Source organism: Choloepus didactylus, chromosome 1 (assembly GCF_015220235.1).
Source record: "Choloepus didactylus isolate mChoDid1 chromosome 1, mChoDid1.pri, whole genome shotgun sequence".
Lineage (NCBI taxonomy): Eukaryota > Metazoa > Chordata > Mammalia > Pilosa > Megalonychidae > Choloepus > Choloepus didactylus.
In genome coordinates this window covers 48,699,351-48,716,293 of record NC_051307.1, presented here as the reverse complement: position 1 = coordinate 48,716,293, position 16,943 = coordinate 48,699,351, and the positions used below count along the sequence as shown (strand labels likewise).

The following is a 16,943-nucleotide window of genomic DNA, read 5'->3' as shown; positions in this document are numbered from 1 at the left end:
AATTTATGCTTTGATAACTGTTACTATGGCTTGGTGATACAGTAAGGTGTTATGCTTAACTTTTTAAGAAACTGACAAAGATGCTTATCTTTCTTGTTGTTCTCATCCACTGTATAGTCCACAGGGAACAGATGATACTGTGGCATTATTAAAAGTAATAATAATAAATGGGTTTCATAAATTGGGACATTTAATATTTTTATTTGGTGTGAGGTATGGACCAGAGTTTTTATTTTTATTTTTTTATTTTTCAGCATATGAATATATAACTGTTTATTGTCATTTGTTTAAAAGACTCATTTCTCCACTGAACTGCCCTTGAATCGTTGTCAAAAATCAATAAACTGTAAATATGTGGGTCTATTTCTGAACTCTCTATTCTCTTCCATTGATCTGTTTGTCCGCCTTTAATCCAATACCACACCGCTGTGATTATTGTAGCTTTATATTAAGTCTGGAAAGCAGGTAATGTTAGCTTTCCAAAGGTATTCTTCTTTTTCAAAATCATTTTAGCTGTTTTAAATCTGCTGCATTTCCATATTCATTTTAGAATCCAGCTTGTAAATGTTTTAATTTTTATTGATCTCAAAAAATCAGCTTATGATTTTATTGATTTTCTCTATTTTTTGTTTTCTATTTAAATGATTTCCATGATTTTTTAAAAATTTCCTTTCTTTTCCTAGTGTTTTTTTTTTAATCTTTTTAAGTCATGGATTTGAGAACTTTTCCTTTCTAATAGAGCTGTAAATTTCTCTCTGTTCTGCTTTAGTTGATATCCTACAGATTTTGACATGCTGTGCTTTTATTTTCATTCAGTTCAAATTAATTTCTAACTTTTTGTTTGTTTTCTTTTATTTTCCTTAACCAATGGAAGTATGGTTTTTTAGTTTCCAAATATTTGGTGATGTTTCATGTATCTTTCCTATGTTGATTTGTAATTTAGGTCCACCATAGTTAGAAAACATACTTTGCTTGACTTGAATCATTCTAAATTTATTGAGACTTGTTTTATGGAAGAGTTATGGTCTACCTTGATAAATAGTCCATGTGCACTTAAGATTAAAGTATATTTGACTATTGTTGGCTGACTGTTCCATAAGAGACAATTACATCAAATTCATACATGAAAGTTCCCAAGTGTTATAGCTTCCTGCTGATTTTCTGCCTACTTGCTCTAAGAATTATGAGCTTGTAGATTTGTAGAATTGTCCTTGGAATTCTATCCATTTTTGCTTTATGTGTTCATTTATTAAGCGCATTACTGTTAAAGATTTTTGGATCTTCTTGATGAATTTACCCCTTTATCATAAGATAATGAAATACTTTAGTGCTGGTAAAATTCTATGAAATTTGGTGTGTCTGATACTGATAAAACCACCTCAATTTTCTTTTGATCTGTGACATCATAGACAATTATTTTTTCATTTTTTACTTTTCATTTATTTGTGTCTTTTACTTAAAATTCATTTAAAATAATTTTCCATTTTTAAGTTATCATTCCACAGCTAGCTAACAAGCAGGTATAAATGTAGGCAATTTTAAAAAATATATCATGTCTCCTTATGATATACTTTATTGACAACTGCATCAAGAATTCATTGAAGCATTAAATGTGACCAAAATATTTTCTTATCATCATATATTTAGTTTGAATGTAGTCTTTTTCATATAGATTTAAAAAAAAGAAATGGAAATTTTTTATGTGACAGAAGATTTCAGAACTTTAGTGGAATAGGCAGCTTCACATCATGCCATTCCACTAGTGATTTATTTCAGTATACATTATTCCCCAGAATGTCACCATCTTTAAATAAAAAATAGTCCTTGTCATCTAGAAATACTTTAGTGCCTTCATATTCTGGGGAGACAATTTGATCTCCAACTTTCATGCTAGCTGGTTGAATTTCTCCACACTTTCCTTTAGATCTCGATCCAAGAGTTACTATTACTGTATCCAATACTTTTCCTTCAGATTTTTCAAAAGCATAATATGTTACTTAGTTAACATTTCCACTTTTCTCCTTTCAATCAATACTAGGTCAGAGAGGGGAAAAATCTGTCTAAATGCCTGTCTTGCCATAACTCTGGTCACCACAGCACATAACCGTCATTTCATTTTAAAAGAGCCTTGCAAATTTAGTAATGCTAAGGCCGGATATAAATATATTATATATTTTTTAAGTCTTTAATTTGTTATAAGGGGCATTCTTTTTTATTTTTTATCCCAAAGTCTTAACTTCCATAGCTTCTATTAAAAATAACAAATGCTGGCAGATAAATTTTTAAAAATTATTTTAAAATTAAATAATCTGACTCAAATAATATCACATAAGAAAAGTATAAGGATAAAAAGAATTTTTAAAGTATAACTTACTTCTACCAGAATTTTGGGCCAAACTAAAGAGACCTCTTTTTACTTATCCTACAACCATTTTCTTACAACCTATTAAAACTGCTTTAGCATCTTAAAGATGTTTCCTAAAAATTCAGTTTTCTTCTTCTATTTCATGTTCTTGCCATATATTCATTTACATCATTTTATCCAATCACCTATGCCTAATGAAGTTATGTAAATTGAAGCTGGCAAAAAATGTGTCATTAATTTGGCACTATTTCCTTGGTGGTCAGTAACAATATTCCTACTATGTAATATTATAATTTCATATACACATGACCCACATGCATTGCTCCAAAGTGTTTTCTAACAGACAATACATTGGGAAGAGTTTATAAAGACATATTGTCTTCAGGCAAAATCCAAGTGTACTTTTATCTTTTTTGTTCTTCTTAATTTATTCACTTTATTCATATTAGAAAATTGATTGGAAAATGTAGAAATAAATAAATGGAAAAGCACAATAAGTGCTCACAGTGAGGCTAGTGTTGATGAAGCAAGGCAATAAAATTTTTTAATGTGTTTGCCTTCTCGATTACTTTTAAAACATATTTTAAAATTTAAAATAATACTAAAGTTTAAACAAGATTTCAAAAAACGGAAACATGCTAACAATAGAAGGAAATGTGTGCTATTAATAGATGAGCAAAAGAGACAGAAAAATTCATCAAGTCCAACATTCTTATTATATAAATTAAAAAAAAAAAACCTGAAAGTGTTAGGTGATGTTGCCAAGTTCACACTGCTGGTTAATGACCAAAATATTTCTAGGCAATTAGGAGGTCCTTGTGATTCTAGGCATCATGATAATTTCTAGTGATTCTTTAGAAATGTGAGGTTTCTCTTATGTGGACCTGAAATAGAACTGCACTAGGAATGACTTTTTTTCCTAACACGTATTAAAGGAAATACATTATCCTTAAGATGAATTTAACCAGAAGAGCTATGAGAATTGGTGTATCTCCTAAATTGCAGCTCATAAAATTGATTTTCATATTTTTAGAAATTAAGAAGAACACTTTCTAGGTAAGAAGGTGAAAATTCTTTTTCTCAAGTACTTCTTACCATTTTTCTTTGGAAAATACCAATCTGAAAGTGAATATTATCATTTGTTATCACAAAAAATATCCTTAAGGAAAATATGAAATTCTAAATGGTTTAATTTAAGAAATACTAATTGTTGTAATATATACACAACTATAGATACTATTGAACATATTTTTATTTAAACATATTTTAATATTTTTAAATTATATAAAATATGCATGGTATATTTGTGTGCATCTATATATACACACATACTTTGGAAATTTTAGAACAATAAATGAATTATATTCATATAAAATTATAATATAGTATAAGAATATTTTTTACCAGTACAGAAACAATGCCAAATCAAATGACATCTATATCTATCCATTTACCTCTCTCTCTCTCTATCCTATCTATCTGTGTATTTATTCATCCAAATCTCTTGAAGAGCTTTTCTCTAGGCTTAATATTTTCAAGATTAGGCTACCTACTAAACATTTGATTCAGATGTTCAAGTATCAAATTCCGTTTACTGATCTTGAGCTTGCAACATCCAAAATTTAAAATTTGATCCTTTCTATTTCCGAATTTAAGACACTTGAAAAAATATTCCTGTTAAGGTTGATTGATATTTAAGAGAAAGTCTATTGTAATGTGGTCATCCTGCTGTGTCCAGCTCAATTTGGAAACACGGAAGCAACCCCATAGTTGTCACTGGCAAAGCTGTGAGCTACACAGCATTCCAATTAACATTAGAAATTCTCAGCAAAGATGAGGCAGGTTGGCAGATCAAACTGGAAATTTTAATTTTAGTTGCAGCTTATACAGGCAAAGATTTATTTAAAATAAGTTTAAGTGATAGTGACTTTTTTTTTTCTCTAATTCTTTTCCAGTTAAGCACAATACATGGTGGAACCATATATGTGTCACATTTCACAAAAGCCTTTTTGTATGTTTAAAGCCCTTAAGTTTTCTAATGGTCACAGCAATTTTGACCTGCAAGATACATAGAGACTTTTTGATATGAGTTTAAGTTAAATCCTAATGGTTTCAAAAACTTAGATATCAGAGCTAAGTTTTTGACAGACAACAGAATGACACTATTATTTTGCCAATTTCAAATTATTAGCTAAAATAACAACTAGAAGTGAACTTCTCCCTTCAACAATCACAAGAGATTCAACTAGCAGGGCTGGAAAACATTTTCCGTAATTTAACATTCTGTCTAAGCTTTAGCTGTTCAAGTGAGAGTACAAGGGAACAGAAAGGATTGCGTGAACAGCTAAACTAACAGTCAAAATGCCACCTTCAAATGGCTATGCTTTGCAAAAGTTTATACCTACTTCAGAATAGTATTTTAATCTATAATAAGGAATAATATGAATTACAGAAGAATAAGCTACTCAAAATATATAAGTAAAATTAAGGTTTTCAATATCCTGTTGACAGAGAAGAATGGCTATAATGAAATTATCTGGCTTGTAGGATCACTTTTTTTAACCTAAGTATTATATACACTATAATATAATTATATATTATAAGTATATATATTATATAGGAGTTTTTAGAATTGTAATATTGTATAATTCTACACCATGGCAAAGCTATTCCTCTCACCTTGCAGCAACTTGTTTAATTTTATGTGAAAAGTATAAAAGGAAACATTACGTTTCTATGACCTGAAATTACAAAGATAATTATAAAATAACAGACAGTTAAGCATCAACTTAGTATCTTGTTCCAAACATAAATCAATCTAATATTTTCTCCAAAAATTTGATATCATCCATTCTTCCTTATTTTCCTCACTGTCTGTGGTAATTGTGTTCATACTAGGAAGAGTTATAAAAGAGCTTAGTTGCCACTCTCACCACCCTAATATATAATGCATTTAAAATATGATAAAATCCAACATTTCAATACTTAAATCTCCCAGGAACATAAGCTTGTACACATGTATACAAATAGGCCTCTATTTTATTTGGTGGGTCGGGTGGGCAGAGAGAGGCACTAAGCTTTTCCACAAATAGCATTTAAAACTGAAACACTAATTCTTAACATTTTTGACCAAGTGACCAAACTTAATTAACTTCACTGTGTCAAATCATCAGAAAATTAATTGCAATAATTTTATTTAAAAAAATACTATAGAAGTTCTGAATATTGAAAATATTGATTTCAATTTCAAAACTGGTTTAATCTCACATTGGTTTAATGCAAATAAACTCAGGTTTAAGAGAAAGTTAAGACAGTGGCTAATGAAACACAGTCAGCATTTCCTTATAAGGAAAGGATTTCTATATATTCCAACTAAACACTGGTTTAAATCAGAATATTATCATACACACTATTTAATTAGCAATAAATTACCAATTGCTAATTCATTTCTATGTCAGGAATAAAAAGCTGCATGAATCTTTTCAAAACTGACTTGTTTCAAGTGCATATTCAGTGTTGTAAATTAAATATAAATTTCATTATTGTGCATGCAATGTTATTAATTTATACCATAATTATTCTAGTAGCCATGACTGAAAGTTTGAAAGCTCTTTGAAATAAAGTATATTTCTGCACTTATTTAAATTTTTCTTATGACGTTTATATTCTGAAACCATATTATAAGCTATACAACTAGAGATTATCCCTGTAACACTGAAAATATAATTATATATTTTAATTGCATTTTTAGTTTTCAAACTAACTATACTTTTTTCCAGTTATCCTAATATTTAATTTGAGTGTTATAATTTTTTTTTTCAATTTTGTGGTTAATATTTAAAACAGTTCTTTGAACTCACAGTATAAAATTGCAAATAATATATTCAGAATTCCCAGAGTCAAAATTGGTTTAAAGTTTGCTATCATGATACAAATTAGTACTTTCTTCTCTTTCAACAACAGAACTGTTTCCAACAAGACTCAAGTCATGGAGAACTTGTAGCATTTGTAATTGTTACGGAATGAATCGTGTCCCCCACAAAGACATGCCTAAATCCTAAATCCCAGTCCTATAGGTGTGAAACATTTTGTAACTAGGATCTTTGGAGACATTATTAGTTAAGACGAGCCTAAACTGAATCAAGGTGGCCCTTAATCAAATATGATTGGAGTACTTATGTGCCGGTTTGAATGTATTGTGTCCCCCAAATGCCATTGTCTTTGTAGTCTTCTGGGACAGACCTTTTGGTGCTGGTTAGATTTGCTTGGAGTGTGCTCCACCCAGCTGTGGGTGATGATTTTTGATGAGATGTTCCCATGGAGGTGTGGCCCCGCCCATTCGGGGTGGGCTTTGATCAGTGGAGCTATATAAATGAGCTGACTCAGAGAGAGAAAACTCACTGAGTGCAGCTGGGAGTGATGTTTTGAAGAGGAGCAAGCTTACTAGAGAGGAACGTCCTGGGAGAAAGCCGTTTTGAGGCCAGAGCTTTGGAGCAGACGCCGGCTGCCTTCCCAGCTAACAGAGGTTTTCCGGATGCCATTGGCCATCCTCCAGTGAAGGTACCCGATTGCTGAGGTGTTACCTTGGACGCTTTGTCGCCTTAAGACTGTAACTGTGTAGTGAAATAAACCCCCGTTTTATAAAAGCCTATCCATCTCTAGTGTTTTGCATTCTGCAGCATTAGCAAACTAGAACACCTTATAAATAGAGGAAGTTTAGACATAGGAAAGAGGAGACAAGAGGATACCATCAGGGCAAGAGGTGGCCATGTGATGAAGGCAGAGATTGAGTTATGGATTGCCTGCAAGCTACCACCAGCAGACTACAGACTTGAAAGTACAGTTCTGCTGACAAGCTGATTTTAGCTTTCTAGTCTCAAAAACGATGAGAATAATTCCTGTTTTTTGAGCCAACCAGTCTGTGGGATTTGTTTTAGCAGCTCTGATAAATAAAACAATAATGATATATTGTTTTGGTTATTGTGTGATTTTTTTCATTATTATTATTGTCCCATCAATTTTTTCCATCTGATTCTTCAGATATCGATGATTTATTTAAAATACTTTTGCTAATATGTAGAACATTCAGTTCTGAATTTTTGTATATACCAAAACACCAAATGGCAAGAATCAGAAGAATCAGTAAGAAGTAACCATTGCTGAAAACATCCTAGTGACTAAATTTCATAAAATTTATTTGCATGCACAAGTGCTCTCAAAGGAGTTATAAACTTTCATTCATTGATAATTTTTAACTGCTCAAGAAAGAATGACTGAAATGAGAAAAAACTATAAGTTTTAATATTATAGAAAAAATGAGGAAAATGGAGAATATGGCTATTTTCATTAAGGATAAAAAATTATCACATTTGATTAGAAAACTAGGTGCAAATGGCTTTTTGTATTAGAATAATATCTGTTTGGTTTGCTAAAGCTGCCAGAATACAGTATTCCAGAAATGAGTTGGGTTTTCCAATGGGAATTTATTAGGTTGCAAATTTATAGTTCCAAGGCTATGAAAATGTCCAAATTAAGGCATCAAGAGGTAGAAACCTTCTCTGAGGGAAGACAGATTGCATCCGGGGTCCCTCTGTCACATGGGAAGGCACATGGCTTGTTCTGCTGAACCTTTTCTCCTGGGCTTAGCTTCTGGTTTCAGTGGCTTTCTCCATAATATCTCTGGGCTTCTGTCTCAGCTCTGTGGGTCCTTGCTTGCTTCTCCTGGGGGCAAACTCTGGACTACATATGTCAGCTTTTCTGAGATCTCTCCAAAACCTCTCTGCCTTTTATTCTCTCATAGAGGACTCCAACAAGGGGATTAAGATCTACCTTGATTGAGTGGGGTAACATCTCCATGGAAACAATCTAATCAAAAGGTCCCACCGCAATAGGTCTGCCCCCACAAGACTGGATTAAAAGAACATAGGCTTTTCTGGGATACATAACAAATTCCAAACCAGCACATTATCCTTAAATCCCTTAAATTGATTAAATTATGCATATTTAATTTTTGTCAAAAGTTGTTCCTACACAGAAATATTTAATCAGAATACATTTTTCTTGTAAAATGGCTCATACATTATTCACAAAGTTTTCCTTTTAAAGTAAAATCCCCAGTATTAGATATAAATATTTGTCACTTTATGTTTTGTTATTCAATTTGTGCTTTTTTTAAGTGGATAAAATAAGTGATTTTTCATTTCTGTTACTAGAGTATTTTAAAAAAATATTTTGTCTTATTTCCTGAAAGAATGGTTAATATAAGAAGGCTACTATCTCTATGAAAGGCTTTTCAAGTTCGTTAGTCAACATTTTAATGAATACCTGCTGTTTTCTGACCAATATAACTATTCTTAATTGAAAACAGTAAAAGAATTTCCATTTTCTTTTCTTTAATTGTCTTTCCAATTTCTTAGATAATTACATTTCACTAGAACAACAATCAAGGCTTTAGAATTATTTAAATATACACTCAACATTTGAAATTAAGATTACTTACTCAGCTATTAAAACCATTTCCACCTCTCCGAAATTGTCTCTATATTCTTTTAGCCTGAAAACACAAGCTATTTGGAGAGGAGGAGGAGAGGAGAATAGGGGGAAACAGTAGATTATGAGAGGACACATTGTGTCATCCTTACTTCAAATTTAGGTGATTCAACAACAAGAAATTATAAAGTTTCGAACATTAGCTCTGTAGTAGGTTAAATTATGTACCCCCCAAAGAACACATATTCTTGGGCTTAATCTGCATTCTTGTGGATGTGAGCCCCTTGTAAATGAGATCTCTTGAAGATGCTGTTTTAGTTAGGGTGGACCTAACTGAATAAAGATGGACCTTAATCTTAATACTAGAGTCCTTTATAAACAGAATAAATTCAGACACAGTCAGAGGCTACAGGGAGGAGTCAGAAGCTGCAAGTCAACAACAACCAGGAAGAGAAAAGAGAGGATATCACTACATAAGGGAAAGGCAAGAAACCCCAAGGACTGCTGTACAGACAGAATGCTACTGGCCAATGCCTTGATTTGGACTTCTGGCCTCTGAAACTACAAGCCAATACATTTCTGTTGTTTAAGCCAGTCCACTGCATGGTATTTGTCGTCACATCTGGGAGACTAAGACCTGGTCTAAATATTCATAAATCACTTCCTCTTGCTTTTAACTCTATATGCAAAATATAGTTTATCTATTTACTTCTTATCACAAAATATAAGTCCATCAAGGAAAAGGGAAAAACCTTGTATCTTCCATCTGAATCCCAGTGCTGGGCACAATCACTGGAACTGAGTAGTCTCTCAATAAATATTTGTTAAATGGAAATTTTTAAAAGAATGTGCTGAGGAAAGAATCATGTCCCCCACAAAAGACATGTTCAAGTCCAAACCCCCAGTCCTATGAGAGAATCCATCTGCAAATAGGACTTTTGGAGATGCTCTTATTAGTTAAGGTGTGGCCAAACTGAATGAGGGTGGCTTTAATCAAATAGGGTTGAAGTCCTTATAAGCAAAGGAAATTGAATGTCAAAGTAGAAAGTCAGAATAGGAGAAACCAAAAAAGATCACCACGTGATGAAGGACTGCCATTATCAGAACACTACAGACTTTGGAGAAGTGAAGTTGTGCCAACAACATGATTTTGGTCTTCTAAGCACAAAACTGTGAGCTAATAAATTCCTGTTGTTTAAGCCAAGCAGTGTGTGGTATTTGTCGTAGCAGCCCTGGCAAACTGAGACAATGGCGAAGATTGGTTTTTAAAAATCTGGACACCTGATAGAAAATTGCCATAGTCACTCAGAGTAGACATTCATTATTAACTTCTTCGTGATTTAGAAAAATAATTCATTGATATTCAAAAGCCAAAAATGGAAGGGTAGAAAGAAGATAAAAATTTACTCAAGATGTCAGAAGGGATATATATAAAGAAAGAAGCTAACTTCTAGTGAATTTATATCCCATGCCAGGTTCCATGTTTAACACTTTCCATTTCATTAACTCATTTAATTCTGAAAACAATTGCATGGAAAGGGCATTATTTCATTTTAACAGAAGAGGTTCCTGAAGAATTGAGGGGTTCCAAGACTTGTCCAAGGTCAGAATTAATGCGAGACCATGATTCAAAACCATATCTATCTGCTTCACAGCTCACACTGGTTTCACTATTCCACACTGAACATACAGCAACCTGTGTTGCCAGCACCTTTTCTAGGTAAGAAAAAGCAGGCAAAGTTGAAACACTTGGTTTTGAATTTCAAGTTTTTGTAGATTCTGGATCTGTACAGAACCAGCAGTAGAGGGCAAGATCTTGCAGAGCTGGCAGGGGAGAGCATATTGAGATAAAGTGAATGCACAGTTAATTAATGGTAAATAATACTGTGGCACTGCTGCTCATTTCAAAGGCTAGACCTGATGCTCCAATTTCTGTGGAAGCTGGGGCAATAGCAGCAGGGAAAGATGTCCACTGAAAACTTTTTGCTGAAGAGATTTGCAAATGAAAATTGGAATAAATCTATCAGGAGACATAAAACAATTTCTTAAGAGAGAATTTATAAAACCCCTATTCTTCTTTAGCATATAGAATCATGCTCATTTAAAATATTATGTTCAGGTATATATATTTAAGGGTTTATAGTTAAACTAGAGACAAACCATATAAGCAATAACTTGTAATATTTAGTTATAGAATGTTTAATTAATTTAGAAGTTACAGTTTTGCTCATCTTTAATTCACTATTCTGTCTGAAGAGGTAAGGATCAAAAGGCTATGGCTTATCTGGGGGCTTTGACTGACAGCTGACAGAGCCCTGCTCAAGATTCAATAGGACTGTATTTAACTGATGTAACCATTAAAAAAGTCAAGGTAGTATGTGGAAGTGGTATGCGTATGAACTTTTGGTCTTAGAATCCAACAGACTTTATTTTGCTGCTCCGTTTGTTTCTTAAGAGTTGTGTGACGTTTCATAAACAATCTCAGTCTCAGTGTTCTCATATACCAATAGGAAGAGTAATACATATGTGTGTAGGCAAGAATTTAACCTTGACCCAAAAGAAGTCTGACTTTTACCCTCAACTTCTGGGAGGTAATTTCTATTGCTTTTGTTTGCCTAGGAGCCTTGAGTCCCCGTGAAGAGTCTAACAATGTGATTTAGGGAGAAGGGCTCGGCCACACCTGTATTGTTTTAGAGTAGGGCTTGCCATACCAGAGAGACCTACAATGTGCCTTAAGGTGGGGCTTTGGGTCATAGTAGTCACCTGGAGACTGAGATAAACAATGTGGACAATCAATCAATCTTGCCTTCATAATGGAGCCCTGTTCCCTGCCCCCGACAAAAAATCTGAACACTGATGCTCAGGTGAGCTTTCCTGGTTGAACTTATTCCATGTGTGTTGCCACATGTAGACACTGAGTGATGTCCTGACTCTATAGGCAGAAGATAATGAACATTTGTGTTATGTACTCCTCCTATGGACTTCTTGGCTGATTTTAATCTGTATCATTTCCTTCTAATAAACTATAACAATGAGGATAATAGAATTCAGGGAGTTTTCTGAGTCCTTTCAGTGAATTATCAAACTTAAGAGTGATTTTGGGAATGCTCTGACCTTACAGTTTGTATCAGAAGTGAGGGCAGTCTTGGGTACTACTTCCCTACTCCCTAAAGTTGAAGTTGCCTATAACACCTCAGAGTATGCTTTCCTCATATAGAGAGAAAGAATGTGAAAGCACTTAACAGATGGTATGCCTTTATAAAAATCTCAACTTTGTTTTTACTCATTTGTTTGAGCAAATATTTTTTAAGTGCTAAATTCTGTACCACCACTGTGATAGGTGTAGCAGACATGGAACAGAATATGTCCTTGTTGTCCTCTATGGGGGATACAGAGAAATATAAATACATTGTCTAAATACAGCCAGTGTTATTTAGCATTTTCTACACTCTAGTTACTATGCTAAGAATTTTACTTACATTAATTCATATGATAATCTCAACAACTTTGTTCTCTCAAATACCATTATCCACATATTGCCATGTACAGGCTACTCTGGGAAGAACTGAGACTGGCTTAATCATATATGTATCTCATAAAGAACACTGTGAGTTTTCTAGAGATATTGAACTCTAGTGGGGAAGAATATTGGGGCAAAGAAAATAAATTATGATGCTGTTGTTTTAGCATTCTGATGAGAGAGATATTTTCTAGAAATATAGAGAGAGATGAATCTAGGAATATATCTGAGGTAGAATTGATAGGATTTTTGGATACTCTGGTGGCAAACATGGGATCCGGAGTGAGGCTTATATGACAGAAAGATGTGGAAGGAAGAAGGAAGAATCTTGTTTAGTTTTGGACATGTCCTTAAGGTCCCCATGATATGTAGAAGCAGAATTATTAAATAATCAGTATGATACATAGGTCATGTGTGAGATCTAGACTGTTGAATAATAGATGACAGTGATGATGTAATCTAGAGATGTACCAATATAATGGTGGAGCCTCCAGACAAAAATAAAAAGCAGCGTTCAGGCAAGTAGGAGGAATGGTAAAGAAAACAACTAGGAAAAGAAGATTAAAGAACAGAGCAAATCAAGAAAAGAACATGTTTTCAAATGAAATGCTAGCAAAAGAGGTCTAGTTAAGGTGAAGTCTTAGGCATGTCCTTTAAATTTAATCACCAGGATGTGATTGATGACCTTGGTGACTGATTTTCAGTGGAGTGGGTAGCGGTAGAGATTGCATCAGGTTGCAGAGTGAGTGATAAGAGAGGAAAGGAAAAGCAAATACAAACAACTTTCCATGAATATAGGTGTTATGGGAAGTTAAGATTAGAAGAGCTGGGAAGTCTGAAGGAAAAAGGCAAAATTGCTTTGTTTGAAGTATTAAAATCGGCAGGACTGACCCTTGGACTTGGAGAAGCTCAGGTAGAGGCAAAATATCACAGTATCATATTGACAGTAGTCGTCATCGGTATTAATATTGACTTCACTGACTTCCCAAAGTTTCTGGATATGTCTCTTTTACAGGGTTAGCTCCGCAAAAATTTAACTTCCCATCCTGTTTTAGTTTCCTAGGCATCTCAAAGCAAATACCACGAAACGGTTCGGGTTAGACAATGGGAATTTATTCACTCATGGTTTTGAAGCCGGGAAAATTTCCAATCAAGGCATCATCATTGTGATGCTTTCTTCCCAAAGATCCTCAAATCCTCTCTCACAAATCCTCTGTCACATGTCACCTGCTGGTCTCTCCCTTCTCTTCTGGGTTTCACTGACTTCAGCTTCTTGCTTCCATGGCTCCATGGCTTCTCTCTCCCTCTCTCTTTCTATCTCTCTCTCTCTTTCTCTCTCTGCCTCCCTCTCTCCCTCCCTCCCTATTCATTCTGTTTATAAGGATTCTGGTAATAGGATTAAGACCCATCCTGAATGAGGTGGGTCACAGCTTAACGGAAGTAGCCTTATTGAAAGGACCTACTTACAATTGGTTCACATCCACAGAGATGGATTAACTTTAAGAACATGTTTTTCTCAGGTACATATTGTTACAAACCACCACACATCCAATCCAAGAACTTTTTGTCTCTGCATCTTTGTGAAAACCATAACTCCTGTTCTGATCTGGGCTATACCTGGATATCCTTCCATCAGGATGGGTCTCAGTGTTTTGTCATGGGAGGAGCCCTTTTCAAGTGCTCTTTCTCATGATGGAGAATGCTTTATAATAGAAAGAATAAAGAAAATCTTGATTTTTTTCCTGAAGATATCATATGCAGAACAAAAACCAAAATACTAACTTACTCTTTTAGTTTTGCCCACTCTTCACACTTTCAGAATATTTACACGTTCGGAATGAACATTTCTATTACCAATTTCCTGAGCCTGGTAACAATTCACAGTCAAGGTATTGTGGCTTTATGAGCAAATACATCGTGTCATCAGGCTGCCAACAGGTAAAAATGAAACACTTTTCACCAAAGGTGTAGACTCCTTGTGAGGAATGTTACAGCCTGTGAATTAGATAGCATTCCTTTGCATGAGATGTATATTCAAGTGTAGAGCATGAAACCTGTGCCTTGGGTTTTGTTTGGAAAGACGAAGACATGATTAAAAGAGGAAATCAACTAAAATGACATCTTGAGGCAAAAGGAACAGGACATACTATCTAAAATAGATAACTGAGAGGCAAGAAAAGCTGAATCTATTACAGAGTTACATATTTTTTATATACTCTTGAACATATTCCTGCACCATTTTCAAGACGGATCACATTCATATTATATTGGGACTGTTAGGGACTTTGAAATGTGCCTTGACCCTTAGATAAACAAGATGCTTCCACAAACCAATATTTCAAGCTTCTTTTAGTATATTTCTGGTCACTAGACATACTAAGAGAACAGCATTAATATGCTTGGCCAAAACTGACCTTACTGATTTTAGTCTGTCAAATGATAAATATGATTCAGGATATATGTATTATTTAGAAAAACACTCTATGCTATTAGTGTGAAAAAATATAAGAATACAAAATATTCTGTCTAAAAATACATAGTATTAATAGTATGAGATTTAAAAGTGAAAGACTTTCATATTTTAGTGAGTACTTATTATTTGGTACTGTGCCTCCTTAGGCTTCATTTCCTCTTAATTCTGGAAAACAACATTCTTTATTCATGTACTGACTGATCAAAGACTTATATGTAGCACAGTTCTGATTAGAAAAACAGATCTTGATATTCATAGGCCCAATTCATGAAAAATTAATAGGGTCAGATCATATTGTTTTCAACCACTTAGGCAAAACATGAAAAAGTTTACATGTAACTATTAAAGAGAAAGTTATCTAAATTTTAACCAATAAAAACTTCTTCTATAACACTAGTTAAAGATAAGCAGTAGATAAACACTGCTATAACTCTAGTCTACAGTGCTAGTTAAAATAAAGATAAATTATGAATACATTTTGAAAAGTATAGTTTTATTTTTCTTGTAATTAAAGATTATTCCTTTTAAAATGCAAGTTTTATCACCTTAAGATTTGTCAAAGAAATTCCTGAATTAGAGCAGACTCCAGTAGAATTGAGAAGGGATCAAAGAGGGATTAATTACCACTGTAGAAAATTTTATTTTCGTTTTCAATGTTCTTCCTTTCAGAGACATAGAACATAATAACTGGTATCTGAACTACAGTAATTGATGTTATAAAGTCCTAGAAAGTATTATAAATTAAAAATAAATGAGGTAGACCCCAAAAGGAAGTTACAAAAAAACAAAACAAATGCTTTATCAGCACAAAGAGCAAGCTACATTACTGAGGGATTGCTGACATTGGAAAAGATAATGCATTAATACTTAAAGGGAAGTGTGTCAATATATTTTATTATTTTTGGCTCAATGTAAGTGCATAAAAATTCTGAAACTGGAGCGAACAATGTAGAAGTCTGATGGCCTGTTGTGCATCTGCTACCTTGTCAACACTGTCTCCTTGAACCAAACTGATGTCAGGGGACAACCGCTGGCAGCAATAGAAATCAAACTATGGAGACTGCCTGCGGAGAGAAAACTTTAATACTGCAGCTTGGGTTATGTGAAAACTACCCAGGATCTATGAGATGCCAATCAGTTTCAGACCACAGAGAAAATTGTGGAAAAGGGAAATTCACGTTTTAGGTGTGCGTATATATTAAACAGAGCAAAGTTTTCATTATTCAATTAGATCAGTACTTGATCTAAATGTCCTAGAGCAGGGTTTCTCAACCATGCTGATATTATGGATCAGATAATTATTTGTTGTAGGATATGCCCTGTGCATTGTAAAATGTTTAGTAGCATCCCCAGCTTCAATGCATGATGCCAGTAATACCTCCATTCTCCAATAACAGACAACCCAAAATGTCTCCATACATTGCCAAATGTCCCCTTAGGGGCAAAATTCCCCCTAATTGAGAACCACCCTACTAATTATTTTAGTGATGTTAGCTATGACAGAATTTCATATAGATTAATTCTGCTTTCTGGTTCATATCTGTAAAAAGGGGATTAATAATACCTATTTCAGAGAACTGATGAAAAGTAAATGAAGAAATGAATGAAAGGGCTTAATAAATTTTATCTGCTGAATAAATGATAGCTATTATTATTGATTCATTATCAGAACTCCTGATAATAATGTGAGATCTGGCCTCTGAGGCCATCACCATGTTCTTAGCCTAATTTATCATTTTATCTTTTTTTGCCTTTAACTTTAAAACTCTTTTAAAAAAAGAAAAAAAAGACCTTATGAAGTTGCTTTTTAAAGTACATTATTTCATAAAACACACTGAAAGTAGTCACAGTTTAAACATGCAATCTAAAGTGAAGAGCCCCAAAGTTTTCACTTTAATAAGTAAATTCTATTATTCATTTTGTTGAATGAAATATAACATTAAATTTTATCACATTATTAGGAAAGGAAACTAATGATAGATATTTTAATGGAAACTTACAGATGATGCCTTTACTTGTTAAATTAACACTCTGAATCATTCCTCAGTGATCTGCCCACCTCAACATCATTTCATTAATCATAGCATTTTCTGAAT

The 16,943-nt window shown here is 33.5% G+C and overlaps 1 protein-coding gene and 1 pseudogene across 4 annotated transcripts in view; both read right to left on the bottom strand.

The window, feature by feature from the left end:
* CADM2 (cell adhesion molecule 2) overlaps positions 1-16,943 on the bottom strand; it is a 1,163,401-nt gene that overhangs the window by 804,138 nt on the left and 342,320 nt on the right. The gene's annotated exons all lie outside the window — the stretch shown is intronic.
* On the bottom strand, positions 1,773-2,080 carry LOC119509752 (annotated as a pseudogene).